Here is a 13924-nt window from a genome sequence, read left to right as displayed (position 1 = left end):
CATCATATTTTTATTTATTTTACCGGGCGAAACGCATGCATCAACCTACATCTCTACTAGGTGGGCTCCTAGCAGCCGCCGGATCCGTAGTTGGCTACGTTCTCCATGCTCTACCCCGGTCCAAGTCAGAATTTCGGCAGCACCTCCCCGCTGCTCTCCCGATACACGTCTCGGCAAAAAGCCGAGAGGATGTGCATCCGGAGAACAACGGGGAGGCGCCGCCGAAATCCTGACTCGGACCGGAGTAGAACAAGGAAAACGTAGACAACTACGCATCCGCCGACTGTCCCGTAAATGCCGCAAGCGTTACGGTTCAAAATATGCGGACCACTAATGCATATTTATCCGTGTAACGCTCGCGGACGGGAAGTGACACCTAGGTTACGCAACTGGACTTGGAAAATGAATCTAGTGACATAAGAAAATGCAGAGAAGGGGAGGCGATGTTTTAGCTCACCCTCGGCGACCGGAGAGAATCGCGGACACGACGACACGGCGGTCACGACGGGGCGGTCACGACGGAGCGGTCACAACGGGGCGGTCACGAGGTCGGCAGTCACGACGGCACCTATTTCCATTCAATATAAAACAAATTATTTCACATTTCGATTTTTATTTAAATTTTTATTTCACATTTTGTATTTGTATTTCTATTTCACATTTTCTATTTCACATTTTCACATTTCTACTTTCACAATTCACAAACTATTTCACATTTTCTATTTCTATTTCTAAATAGCATACAATAATAGAAATAAAGTTACAAAAAATGAAAAAAAAAAATGAAAAAAGCCTTACAGAGATGGATAGGCAGGGGGGCGGCGCGTGCAGGGGAGGCCGGGAGCGGCGCGAGGCGGCGGCGGGAAGGAAGGGGCGGCGTGTGGCTGCCGGGGGCGGCGCGCGAGCAGCCACGGCGGCGGCGCGTGCAGGGAGGCCGGGGGCGGCGCGAGGCGGCGCGGGGAGGCAGAGCAGTGGCGACGGCGCGAGCAGGGCGGCGGCGGCGCGAGCAGGGGGTGGCGGCGGGGATGCGAGGTGCGGCGGCGGGCTCGGGGAAATGGGGGCGCGGGCCGAGAGCTCGGGGAGAGGGGCGTGCGGACCAGGTGCGAGGGGCTCGGGCGTGGATAAGGTCCGGCTCGACCAGGTGCGAGGGGCTATGCCGAGGGCCTCTCTATGCCGACGGCTACCCTCGGCATAGCCCCCCCTTTTTTTTTCTTTTTTCCGTTTATTTTCTGTTTAAATTTTATTAATGTCAATTATATTTATAAAATATATTAATATAGGTCCATGCTAATTTGTTTTAATCTTGTACATTCCCAAGCTATGCGCATAAAAAAGTTACCATCCTAACTTATTATTTTCTCCCATAGAAGAAACCCTAATCCGGTAGCCCCGCAGATCTACCCCTTTGACCGACCTCCGATGACAGCTGACCCATGGACTTTTCTCTTACTTTGTGTTGTGTTAGATCATTGGAACATGTAGTATCAATAATTACCCTATCTTACTTCAATATTCCTTCCGGTAGAAGAAACCCTAATCTGGGAGCCCCGCAGATCTACCCCTTTCACCGGCCTCCGATGACAGTTGACCCATGGAATTTTCTCTTCCTTTGTGTTGTGTTAGGTCATACAAACATGTAGTACCAATAATTACCCTATCTTACATCAATATTCTCTCAAGGAGAAGAAACCCTAATCTGGGAGCCCCGTAGATCTACCCCTTTCATCGGCGGTCTACCCCTTTGACTGCATCCCATCGGTGGTCCCCCGGTGGGCATATGCCTCCATTTGAGCTTGGTTAGGTCATAGGTACATGTGGAAACAAGGATCATCCCATATGATCTAAAGTTTCTCTCCGGTTCAACTCCGAGGGAGTTCCCCCCTATACATGCATAATCTGCCTAAGTGTAGTAACCCCCCGTCCGAGAAGCCGGACACACCTGGGGGGTTAGCCTTGGATATAAAACCATCTCAAATCACTTTTGTGCATTCCATGTGGACACACACAAGTTTTGGGGCCATTCCCTAGATCCGATGCTCGATTTTCGACGAAACCCTAGTTTTGTTGACCGCGCGGTCTACCCCTTTGACTGCATCCAATCGGGGGTCCCCCGGTGGGCATATGCCTCCATTTGAGCTTGGTTAGGTCATAGGTACATGTGGAAACAAGGATCATCCCATATGATCTCAAGTTTCTCTCCGGTTCACCTCCGAGGGAGTTCCCCCCTATACATGCATAATCTGCCTAAGTGTAGTAACCCCCCTGTCCGAGAAGCCGGACACACCTGGGGGGGTAGCCTTGGATATAAAACCATCTCAAATCACTTTTGTGCATTCCATGTGGACACACACAAGTTTTGGGGCCATTCCCTAGATCCGATGCTCGATTTCCGATGAAACCCTAGTTCTCTTGACCGCGCGGTCTACCCCTTTGACTGCATCCAATCGGGGGTCCCCCGGTGGGCATATGCCTCCATTTGAGCTTGGTTAGGTCATAGGTACATGTGGAAACAAGGATCATCCCATATGATCTCAAGTTTCTCTCCGATTCAACTCCGAGGGAGTTCCCCCCTATACATGCATAATCTGCCTAAGTGTAGTAACCCCCTGTCCGAGAAGCCGACACACACAGGGGTTAGCCTTGGATATAAAACCATCTCAAATCACTTTTGTGCATTCCATGTGGACACACACAAGTTTTGGGGCCATTCCCTAGATCCGATGCTCGATTTCCGACGAAACCCTAGTTCTGTTGACCGCGCGGTCTACCCCTTTGACTGCATCCAATCGGGGGTCCCCCGGTGGGCATATGCCTCCATTTGAGCTTGGTTAGGTCATAGGTACATGTGGAAACAAGGATCATCCCATATGATCTCAAGTTTCTCTCCGGTTCACCTCCGAGGGTGTTCCCCCCTATACATGCATAATCTGCCTAAGTGTAGTAACCCCCTGTCCGAGAAGCCGGACACACCTGGGGGATAGCCTTGGATATAAAACCATCTCAAATCACTTTTGTGCATTCCATGTGGACACACACAAGTTTTGGGGCCATTCCCTAGATCCGATGCTCGATTTCCGACGAAACCCTAGTTCTGTTGATCGCGCGGTCTACCCCTTTGACTGCATCCAATCGGGGGTCCCCCGGTGGGCATATGCCTCCATTTGAGCTTGGTTAGGTCATAGGTACATGTGGAAACAAGTATCATCCCATATGATCTCAAGTTTCTCTCCGGTTCAACTCCGAGGGAGTTCCCCCCTATACATGCATAATCTGCCCAAGTGTAGTAACCCCTGTCCGAGAAGCCGGACACACCTGGGGGGTAGCCTTGGATATAAAACCATCTCAAATCACTTTTGTGCATTCCATGTGGACACACACAAGTTTTGGGGCCATTCCCTAGATCTGATGCTTGATTTCCGACGCAACCCTAGTTCTGTTGACCGCGCGGTCTACCCCTTTGACTGCATCCAATTGGGGGTCCCCCGGTGGGCATATGCCTCCATTTGAGCTTGGTTAGGTCATAGGTACATGTGGAAACAAGGATCATCCCATATGATCTCAAGTTTCTCTCCGGTTCAACTCCGAGGGAGTTCCCCCCTATACATGAATAATCTGCCTAAGTGTAGTAACCCCCTGTCCGAGAAGCCGGACACACCTGGGGGGGGGTAGCCTTGGATATAAAACCATCTCAAATCACTTTTGTGCATTCCATGTGGACACACACAAGTGTTGGGGCCATTCCCTAGATCCGATGCTCGATTTCCGACGAAACCCTAGTTCTGTTGACCGCGCGGTCTACCCCTTTGACTGCATCCCATCGGGGGTCCCCCGGTGGGCATATGCCTACATTTGAGCTTGGTTAGGTCATAGGTACATGTGGAAACAAGGATCATCCCATATGATCTCAAGTTTCTCTCCGGTTCACCTCCGAGGGAGTTCCCCCCTATACATGCATAATCTGCCTAAGTGTAGGAACCCCCTGTCCGAGAAGCCGGACACACCTGGGGGGTAGCCTTGGATATAAAACCATCTCAAATCAGTTTTGTGCATTCCATGTGGACACACACAAGTTTTGGGGCCATTCCCTAGATCCGATGCTCGATTTCCGACGAAACCCTAGTTCTGTTGACCGCGCGGTCTACCCCTTTGACTGCATCCAATCGGGGGTCCCCCGGTGGGCATATGCCTCCATTTGAGCTTGGTTAGGTCATAGGTACATGTGGAAACAAGGATCATCCCATATGATCTCAAGTTTCTCTCCGGTTCAACTCCGAGGGAGTTCCCCCCTATACATGCATAATCTGCCTAAGTGTAGTAACCCCCTGTCCGAGAAGCCGGACACACCTGGGGGGTAGCCTTGGATATAAAACCATCTCAAATCACTTTTGTGCATTCCATGTGGACACACACAAGTTTTGGGGCCATTCCCTAGATCCGATGCTCGATTTCCGACGCAACCCTAGTTCTGTTGACCGCGCGGTCTACCCCTTTGACTGCATCCAATCGGGGGTCCCCCGGTGGGCATATGCCTCCATTTGAGCTTGGTTAGGTCATAGGTACATGTGGAAACAAGGATCATCCCATATGATCTCAAGTTTCTCTCCGGTTCAACTCCGAGCGAGTTCCCCCCTATACATGCATAATCTGCCTAAGTGTAGTAACCCCCTGTCCGAGAAGCCGGACACACCTGGGGGGGGTAGCCTTGGATATAAAACCATCTCAAATCACTTTTGTGCATTCCATGTGGACACACACAAGTTTTGGGGCCATTCCCTAGATCTGATGCTCGATTTCCGACGAAACCCTAGTTCTGTTGACCGCGCGGTCTACCCCTTTGACTGCATCCAATCGGGGGTCGCCCGGTGGGCATATGCCTCCATTTGAGCTTGGTTAGGTCATAGGTACATGTGGAAACAAGGATCATCCCATATGATCTCAAGTTTCTCTCCGGTTCACCTCCGAGGGAGTTCCCCCCTATACATGCATAATCTGCCTAAGTGTAGTAACCCCCTGTCCGAGAAGCCGGACACACCTGGGGGGTAGCCTTGGATATAAAACCATCTCAAATCACTTTTGTGCATTCCATGTGGACACACACAAGTTTTGGGGCCATTCCCTAGATCCGATGCTCGATTTCCGACGAAACCCTAGTTCTATTGACCGCGCGGTCTACCCCTTTGACTGCATCCAATCGGGGGTCCCCCGGTGGGCATATGCCTCCATTTGAGCTTGGTTAGGTCATAGGTACATGTGGAAACAAGGATCATCCCATATGATCTCAAGTTTCTCTCCGGTTCAACTCCGAGGGAGTTCCCCCCTATACATGCATAATCTGCCTAAGTGTAGTAACCCCCTGTCCGAGAAGCCGGACACACCTGGGGGGGTAGCCTTGGATATAAAACCATCTCAAATCACTTTTGTGCATTCCATGTGGACACACACAAGCTTTGGGGCCATTCCCTAGATCCGATGCTCGATTTCCGACGCAACCCTAGTTCTGTTGACCGCGCGGTCTACCCCTTTGACTGCATCCAATCGGGGGTCCCCCGGTGGGCATATGCCTCCATTTGAGCTTGGTTAGGTCATAGGTACATGTGGAAACAAGGATCATCCCATATGATCTCAAGTTTCTCTCCGGTTCAACTCCGAGGGAGTTCCCCCTATACATGCATAATCTGCCTAAGTGTAGTAACCCCCTGTCCGAGAAGCCGGACACACCTGGGGGGTAGCCTTGGATATAAAACCATCTCAAATCACTTTTGTGCATTCCATGTGGACACACACAAGTGTTGGGGCCATTCCCTAGATCCGATGCTCGATTTCCGACGAAACCCTAGTTCTGTTGACCGCGCGGTCTACCCCTTTGACTGCATCCCATCGGGGGTCCCCCGGTGGGCATATGCCTCCATTTGAGCTTCGTTAGGTCATAGGTACATGTGGAAACAAGGATCATCCCATATGATCTCAAGTTTCTCTCCGGTTCACCTCCGAGGGAGTTCCCCCCTATACATGCATAATCTGCCTAAGTGTAGGAACCCCCTGTCCGAGAAGCCGGACACACCTGGGGGGTAGCCTTGGATATAAAACCATCTCAAATCAGTTTTGTGCATTCCATGTGGACACACACAAGTTTTGGGGCCATTCCCTAGATCCGATGCTCGATTTCCGACGAAACCCAAGTTCTGTTGACCGTGCGGTCTACCCCTTTGACTGCATCCCATCGGGGGTCCCCCGGTGGGCATATGCCTCCATTTGAGCTTGGTTAGGTCATAGGTACATGTGGAAACAAGGATCATCCCATATGATCTAAAGTTTCTCTCCGGTTCACCTACGAGGGAGTTCCCCCCTATACATGCATAATCTGCCTAAGTGTAGTAACCCCCTGTCCGAGAAGCCGGACACACTGGGGTAGCCTTGGATATAAAACCATCTCAAATCACTTTTGTGCATTCCATGTGGACACACACAAGTTTTGGGGCCGTTCCCTAGATCCGATGCTCGATTTCCGACGAAACCCTAGTTCTGTTGACCGCGCGGTCTACCCTTTGACTGCATCCCATCGGGGGTCCCCCGGTGGGCATATGCCTCCATTTGAGCTTGGTTAGGTCATAGGTACATGTGGAAACAAGGATTATCCCATATGATCTCAAGTTTCTCTCCGGTTCACCTCCGAGGGAGTTCCCCCCTATACATGCATAATCTGCCTAAGTGTAGGAACCCCCTGTCCGAGAAGCCGGACACACCTGGGGGGTAGCCTTGGATATAAAACCATCTCAAATCACTTTTGTGCATTCCATGTGGACACACACAAGTTTTGGGGCCATTCCCTAGATCTGATGCTCGATTTCCGACGAAATCCTAGTTATGTTGACCGCGCGGTCTACCCCTTTGACTGCATCCCATCGGGGGTCCCCCGGTGGGCATATGCCTCCATTTGAGCTTGGTTAGGTCATAGGTACATGTGGAAACAAGGATCATCCCATATGATCTCAAGTTTCTCTCCAGTTCACCTCCGAGGGAGTTCCCCCCTATACATGCATAATCTGCCTAAGTGTAGTAACCCCCTGTCCGAGAAGCCGGACACACCTGGGGGGTAGCCTTGGATACAAAACCATCTCAAATCACTTTTGTGCATTCCATGTGGACACACACAAGTTTTGGGGCCATTCCCTAGATCCGATGCTCGATTTCCAATGAAACCCTAGTTCTGTTGACCGTGCGGTCTACCCCTTTGACTGCATCCCATCGGGGGTCCCCCGGTGGGCATATGCCTCCATTTGAGCTTGGTTAGGTCATAGGTACATGTGGAAACAAGGATCATCCCATATGATCTAAAGTTTCTCTCCGGTTCACCTACGAGGGAGTTCCCCCCTATACATGCATAATCTGCCTAAGTGTAGTAACCCCCTGTCCGAGAAGCCGGACACACCTGGGGGGTAGCCTTGGATATAAAACCATCTCAAATCACTTTTGTGCATTCCATGTGGACACACACAAGTTTTGGGGCCATTCCCTAGATCCGATGCTCGATTTCCGACGAAACCCTAGTTCTGTTGACCACGCGGTCTACCCCTTTGACTGCATCCCATCGGGGGTCCCCCGGTGGGCATATGCCTCCATTTGAGCTTGGTTAGGTCATAGGTACATGTGGAAACAAGGATCATCCCATATGATCTAAAGTTTCTCTCCGGTTCACCTACGAGGGAGTTCCCCCCTATACATGCATAATCTGCCTAAGTGTAGTAACCCCCTGTCCGAGAAGCCGGACACTACGCCGGGGTAGCGTTGGATATAAAACCATCTCAAATCACTTTTGTGCATTCCATGTGGACACACACAAGTTTTGGGGCCAGTCCCTAGATCCGATGCTCGATTTAAAGACGAAACCCTAGTTCGTTGACCACGCGGTCTACCCCTTTGATCGCATCCCATCGGGGTCCCCGGTGGGCATATGCCTCCATTTGAGCTTGGTTAGGTCATAGGTACATGTGGAAACAAGGATCATCCCATATGATCTCAAGTTTCTCTCCGGTTCACCTCCGAGGGAGTTCCCCCCTATACATGCATAATCTGCCTAAGTGTAGGAACCCCCTGTCCGAGAAGCCGGACACACCTGGGGGGTAGCCTTGGATATAAAACCATCTCAAATCACTTTTGTGCATTCCATGTGGACACACACAAGTTTTGGGGCCATTCCCTAGATCCGATGCTCGATTTCCGACGAAACCCTAGTTCTGTTGACCGCGCGGTCTACCCCTTTGACTGCATCCCATCGGGGGTCCCCCGGTGGGCATATGCCTCCATTTGAGCTTGGTTAGGTCATAGGTACATGTGGAAACAAGGATCATCCCATATGATCTCAAGTTTCTCTCCGGTTCACCTCCGAGGGAGTTCCCCCCTATACATGCATAATCTGCCTAAGTGTAGTAACCCCCTGTCCGAGAAGCCGGACACACCTGGGGGGTAGCCTTGGATATAAAACCATCTCAAATCACTTTTGTGCATTCCATGTGGACACACACAAGTTTTGGGGCCATTCCCTAGATCTGATGCTCGATTTCCGACGAAACCGTAGTTCTGTTGAACGCGCGGTCTACCCCTTTGACTGCATCCAATCGGGGGTCCCCCAGTGGGCATATGCCTCCATTTGAGCTTGGTTAGGTCATAGGTACATGTGGAAACAAGGATCATCCCATATGATCTCAAGTTTCTCTCCGGTTCAACTCCGAGGGAGTTCCCCCCTATACATGCATAATCTGCCTAAGTGTAGTAACCCCCTGTCCGAGAAGCCGGACACACCTGGAGGGGTAGCCTTGGATATAAAACCATCTCAAATCACTTTTCTGCATTCCATGTGGACACACACAAGTTTTGGGGCCATTCACTAGATCCGATGCTCGATTTCCGACGAAACCGTAGTTCTGTTGACCGCGCGGTCTACCCCTTTGACTGCATCCAATCGGGGGTCCCCCGGTGGGCATATGCCTCCATTTGAGCTTGGTTAGGTCATAGGTACATGTGGAAACAAGGATCATCCCATATGATCTCAAGTTTCTCTCCGGTTCACCTCCGAGGGAGTTCCCCCCTATACATGCATAATCGCCTAAGTGTAGTAACCCCTGTCCGAGAAGCCGGACACACACAGAGGGTAGCCTTGGATATAAAACCATCTCAAATCAGTTTTGTGCATTCCATGTGTACACACACAAGTTTTGGGGCCATTCCCTAGATCCGATGCTCGATTTCCGACGAAACCCTAGTTACGTTGACCGCGCGGTCTACCCCTTTGATCGCATCCCATCTGGGGTCCCCGGTGGGCATATGCCTCCATTTGAGCTTGGTTAGGTCATAGGTACATGTGGAAACAAGGGTCATCCCATATGATCTCAAGTTTCTCTCCGGTTCACCTCCGAGGGAGTTCCCCCCTATACATGCATAATCTGCCTAAGTGTAGTAACCCCCTGTCCGAGAAGCCGGACACACCTGGGGGGGTAGCCTTGGATATAAAACCATCTCAAATCACTTTTGTGCATTCCATGTGGACACACACAAGTTTTGGGGCCATTCCCTAGATCCGATGCTCGATTTCCGACGAAACCCTAGTTCTGTTGACCGTGCGGTCTACCCCTTTGACTGCATCCCATCGGGGTCCCCGGTGGGCATATGCCTCCATTTGAGCTTGGTTAGGTCATAGGTACATGTGGAAACAAGGATCATCCCATATGATCTAAAGTTTCTCTCCGGTTCACCTACGAGGGAGTTCCCCCCTATACATGCATAATCTGCCTAATTGTAGTAACCCCCTGTCCGAGAAGCCGGACACACCTGGGGGGTAGCCTTGGATATAAAACCATCTCAAATCACTTTTGTGCATTCCATGTGGACACACACAAGTTTTGGGGCCATTCCCTAGATCCGATGCTCGATTTCCGACGAAACCCTAGTTCTGTTGACCGCGTGGTCTACCCCTTTGACTGCATCCAATCGGGGGTCCCCCGGTGGGCATATGCCTCCATTTGAGCTTGGTTAGGTCATAGGTACATGTGGAAACAAGGGTCATCCCATATGATCTCAAGTTTCTCTCCGGTTCACCTCCGAGGGAGTTCCCCCCTATACATGCATAATCTGCCTAAGTGTAGTAACCCCCTGTCTGAGAAGCCGGACACACCTGGGGGGTAGCCTTGGATATAAAACCATCTCAAATCACTTTTGTGCATTCCATGTGGACAAACACAAGTTTTGGGGCCATTCCCTAGATCCGATGCTCGATTTCCGACGAAACCCTAGTTCTGTTGACCGTGCGGTCTACCCCTTTGACTGCATCCCATCGGGGGTCCCCCGGTGGGCATATGCCTCCATTTGAGCTTGGTTAGGTCATAGGTACATGTGGAAACAAGGATCATCCCATATGATCTAAAGTTTCTCTCCGGTTCACCTACGAGGGAGTTCCCCCCTATACATGCATAATCTGCCTAATTGTAGTAACCCCCTGTCCAAGAAGCCGGACACACCTGGGGGGGTAGCCTTGGATATAAAACCATCTCAAATCACTTTTGTGCATTCCATGTGGACACACACAAGTTTTGGGGCCATTCCCTAGATCTGATGCTCGATTTCCGACAAAACCCTAGTTCTGTTGACCGCGCGGTCTACCCCTTTGACTGCATCCCATCGGGGGTCCCCCGGTGGGCATATGCCTCCATTTGAGCTTGGTTCGGTCATAGGTACATGTGGAAACAAGGATCATCCCATATGATCTCAAGTTTCTCTCCGGTTCACCTCCGAGGGAGTTCCCCCCTATACATGCATAATCTGCCTAAGTGTAGGAACCCCCTGTCCGAGAAGCCGGACACACCTGGGGGGTAGCCTTGGATATAAAACCATCTCAAATCACTTTTGTGCATTCCATGTGGACACACACAAGTTTTGGGGCCATTCCCTAGATCCGATGCTCGATTTCCGACGAAACCCTAGTTCTGTTGACCGCGCGGTCTACCCCTTTGACTGCATCCCATCGGGGGTCCCCCGGTGGGCATATGCCTCCATTTGAGCTTGGTTAGGTCATAGGTACATGTGGAAACAAGGATCATCCCATATGATCTCAAGTTTCTCTCTGGTTCACCTCCGAGGGAGTTCCCCCCTATACATGCATAATCTGCCTAAGTGTAGTAACCCCCTGTCCGAGAAGCCGGACATACCTGGGGGGTAGCCTTGGATATAAAACCATCTCAAATCACTTTTGTGCATTCCATGTGGACACACACAAGTTTTGGGGCCATTCCCTAGATCCGATGCTCGATTTCCGACGAAACCCTAGTTACATTGAACGCGCGGTCTACCCCTTTGATCGCATCCAATCGGGGTCCCCGGTGGGCATATGCCTCCATTTGAGCTTGGTTAGGTCATAGGTACATGTGGAAACAAGGATCATCCCATATGATCTCAAGTTTCTCTCCGGTTCAACTCCGAGGGAGTTCCCCCCTATACATGCATAATCTGCCTAAGTGTAGTAACCCCCTGTCCGAGAAGCCGGACACACCTGGAGGGGTAGCCTTGGATATAAAACCATCTCAAATCACTTTTCTGCATTCCATGTGGACACACACAAGTTTTGGGGCCATTCACTAGATCCGATGCTCGATTTCCGACGAAACCGTAGTTCTGTTGACCGCGCGGTCTACCCCTTTGACTGCATCCAATCGGGGGTCCCCCGGTGGGCATATGCCTCCATTTGAGCTTGGTTAGGTCATAGGTACATGTGGAAACAAGGATCATCCCATATGATCTCAAGTTTCTCTCCGGTTCACCTCCGAGGGAGTTCCCCCCTATACATGCATAATCTGCCTAAGTGTAGTAACCCCCTGTCCCGAGAAGCCGACACACACAGGGGGTAGCCTTGGATATAAAACCATCTCAAATCACTTTTGTGCATTCCATGTGGACACACACAAGTGTTAGGGCCATTCCCTAGATCCGATGCTCGATTTCCGACGAAACCCTAGTTCTGTTGACCGCGCGGTCTACCCCTTTGACTGCATCCCATTGGGGGTCCCCCGGTGGGCATATGCCTCCATTTGAGCTTGGTTAGGTCATAGGTACATGTGGAAACAAGGATCATCCCATATGATCTCAAGTTTCTCTCCGGTTCACCTCCGAGGGAGTTCCCCCTATACATGCATAATCTGCCTAAGTGTAGGAACCCCCTGTCCGAGAAGCCGGACACACCTGGGGGGTAGCCTTGGATATAAAACCATCTCAAATCAGTTTTGTGCATTCCATGTGGACACACACAAGTTTTGGGGCCATTCCCTAGATCCGATGCTCGATTTCCGACGAAACCCTAGTTCTGTTGACCGTGCGGTCTACCCCTTTGACTGCATCCCATCGGGGGTCCCCCGGTGGGTATATGCCTCCATTTGAGCTTGGTTAGGTCATAGGTACATGTGGAAACAAGGATCATCCCATATGATCTAAAGTTTCTCTCCGGTTCACCTACGAGGGAGTTCCCCCCTATACATGCATAATCTGCCTAAGTGTAGTAACCCCCTGTCCGAGAAGCCGGACACGAGCGGGCGGTCGACTTGGATGTAAATACATGACCAATCACTTTTGTGCATTCCATGTGGACACACACAAGTTTTGGGGCCGTTCCCTAGATCCGATGCTCGATTTCAGACGAAACCCTAGTTCTCATTGACCGCGCGGTCTACCCCTTTGATCGCATCCCATCGGGGTACCCCGGTGGGCATATGCCTCCATTTGAGCTTGGTTAGGTCATAGGTACATGTGGAAACAAGGATCATCCCATATGATCTCAAGTTTCTCTCCGGTTCACCTCCGAGGGAGTTCCCCCCTATACATGCATAATCTGCCTAAGTGTAGGAACCCCCTGTCCGAGAAGCCGGACACACCTGGGGGGTAGCCTTGGATATAAAACCATCTCAAATCACTTTTGTGCATTCCATGTGGACACACACAAGTTTTGGGGCCATTCCCTAGATCTGATGCTCGATTTCCGACGAAATCCTAGTTCTGTTGACCGCGCGGTCTACCCCTTTGACTGCATCCCATCGGGGGTCCCCCGGTGGGCATATGCCTCCATTTGAGCTTGGTTAGGTCATAGGTACATGTGGAAACAAGGATCATCCCATATGATCTCAAGTTTCTCTCCGGTTCACCTCCGAGGGAGTTCCCCCTATACATGCATAATCTGCCTAAGTGTAGTAACCCCCTGTCCGAGAAGCCGGACACACCTGGGGGGTAGCCTTGGATATAAAACCATCTCAAATCACTTTTGTGCATTCCATGTGGACACACACAAGTTTTGGGGCCATTCCCTAGATCCGATGCTCGATTTCCGACGAAACCCTAGTTCTGTTGACCGTGCGGTCTACCCCTTTGACTGCATCCCATCGGGGGTCCCCCGGTGGGCATATGCCTCCATTTGAGCTTGGTTAGGTCATAGGTACATGTGGAAACAAGGATCATCCCATATGATCTAAAGTTTCTCTCCGGTTCACCTACGAGGGAGTTCCCCCCTATACATGCATAATCTGCCTAAGTGTAGTAACCCCCTGTCCGAGAAGCCGGACACACCTGGGGGGTAGCCTTGGATATAAAACCATCTCAAATCACTTTTGTGCATTCCATGTGGACACACACAAGTTTTGGGGCCATTCCCTAGATCCGATGCTCGATTTCCGACGAAACCCTAGTTACTGTTGAACGCGCGGTCTACCCCTTTGATCGCATCCAATCGGGGTCCCCGGTGGGCATATGCCTCCATTTGAGCTTGGTTAGGTCATAGGTACATGTGGAAACAAGGATCATCCCATATGATCTCAAGTTTCTCTCCGGTTCACCTCCGAGGGAGTTCCCCCCTATACATGCATAATCTGCCTAAGTGTAGGAACCCCCTGTCCGA

The sequence above is a fragment of the Lolium perenne genome, chromosome 5 (assembly GCF_019359855.2).
Source record: "Lolium perenne isolate Kyuss_39 chromosome 5, Kyuss_2.0, whole genome shotgun sequence".
Classification (NCBI taxonomy): Eukaryota; Viridiplantae; Streptophyta; class Magnoliopsida; order Poales; family Poaceae; genus Lolium; species Lolium perenne.
The sequence above is the reverse complement of the archived record's forward strand: the minus strand, read 5'-3'. Positions refer to the sequence as shown.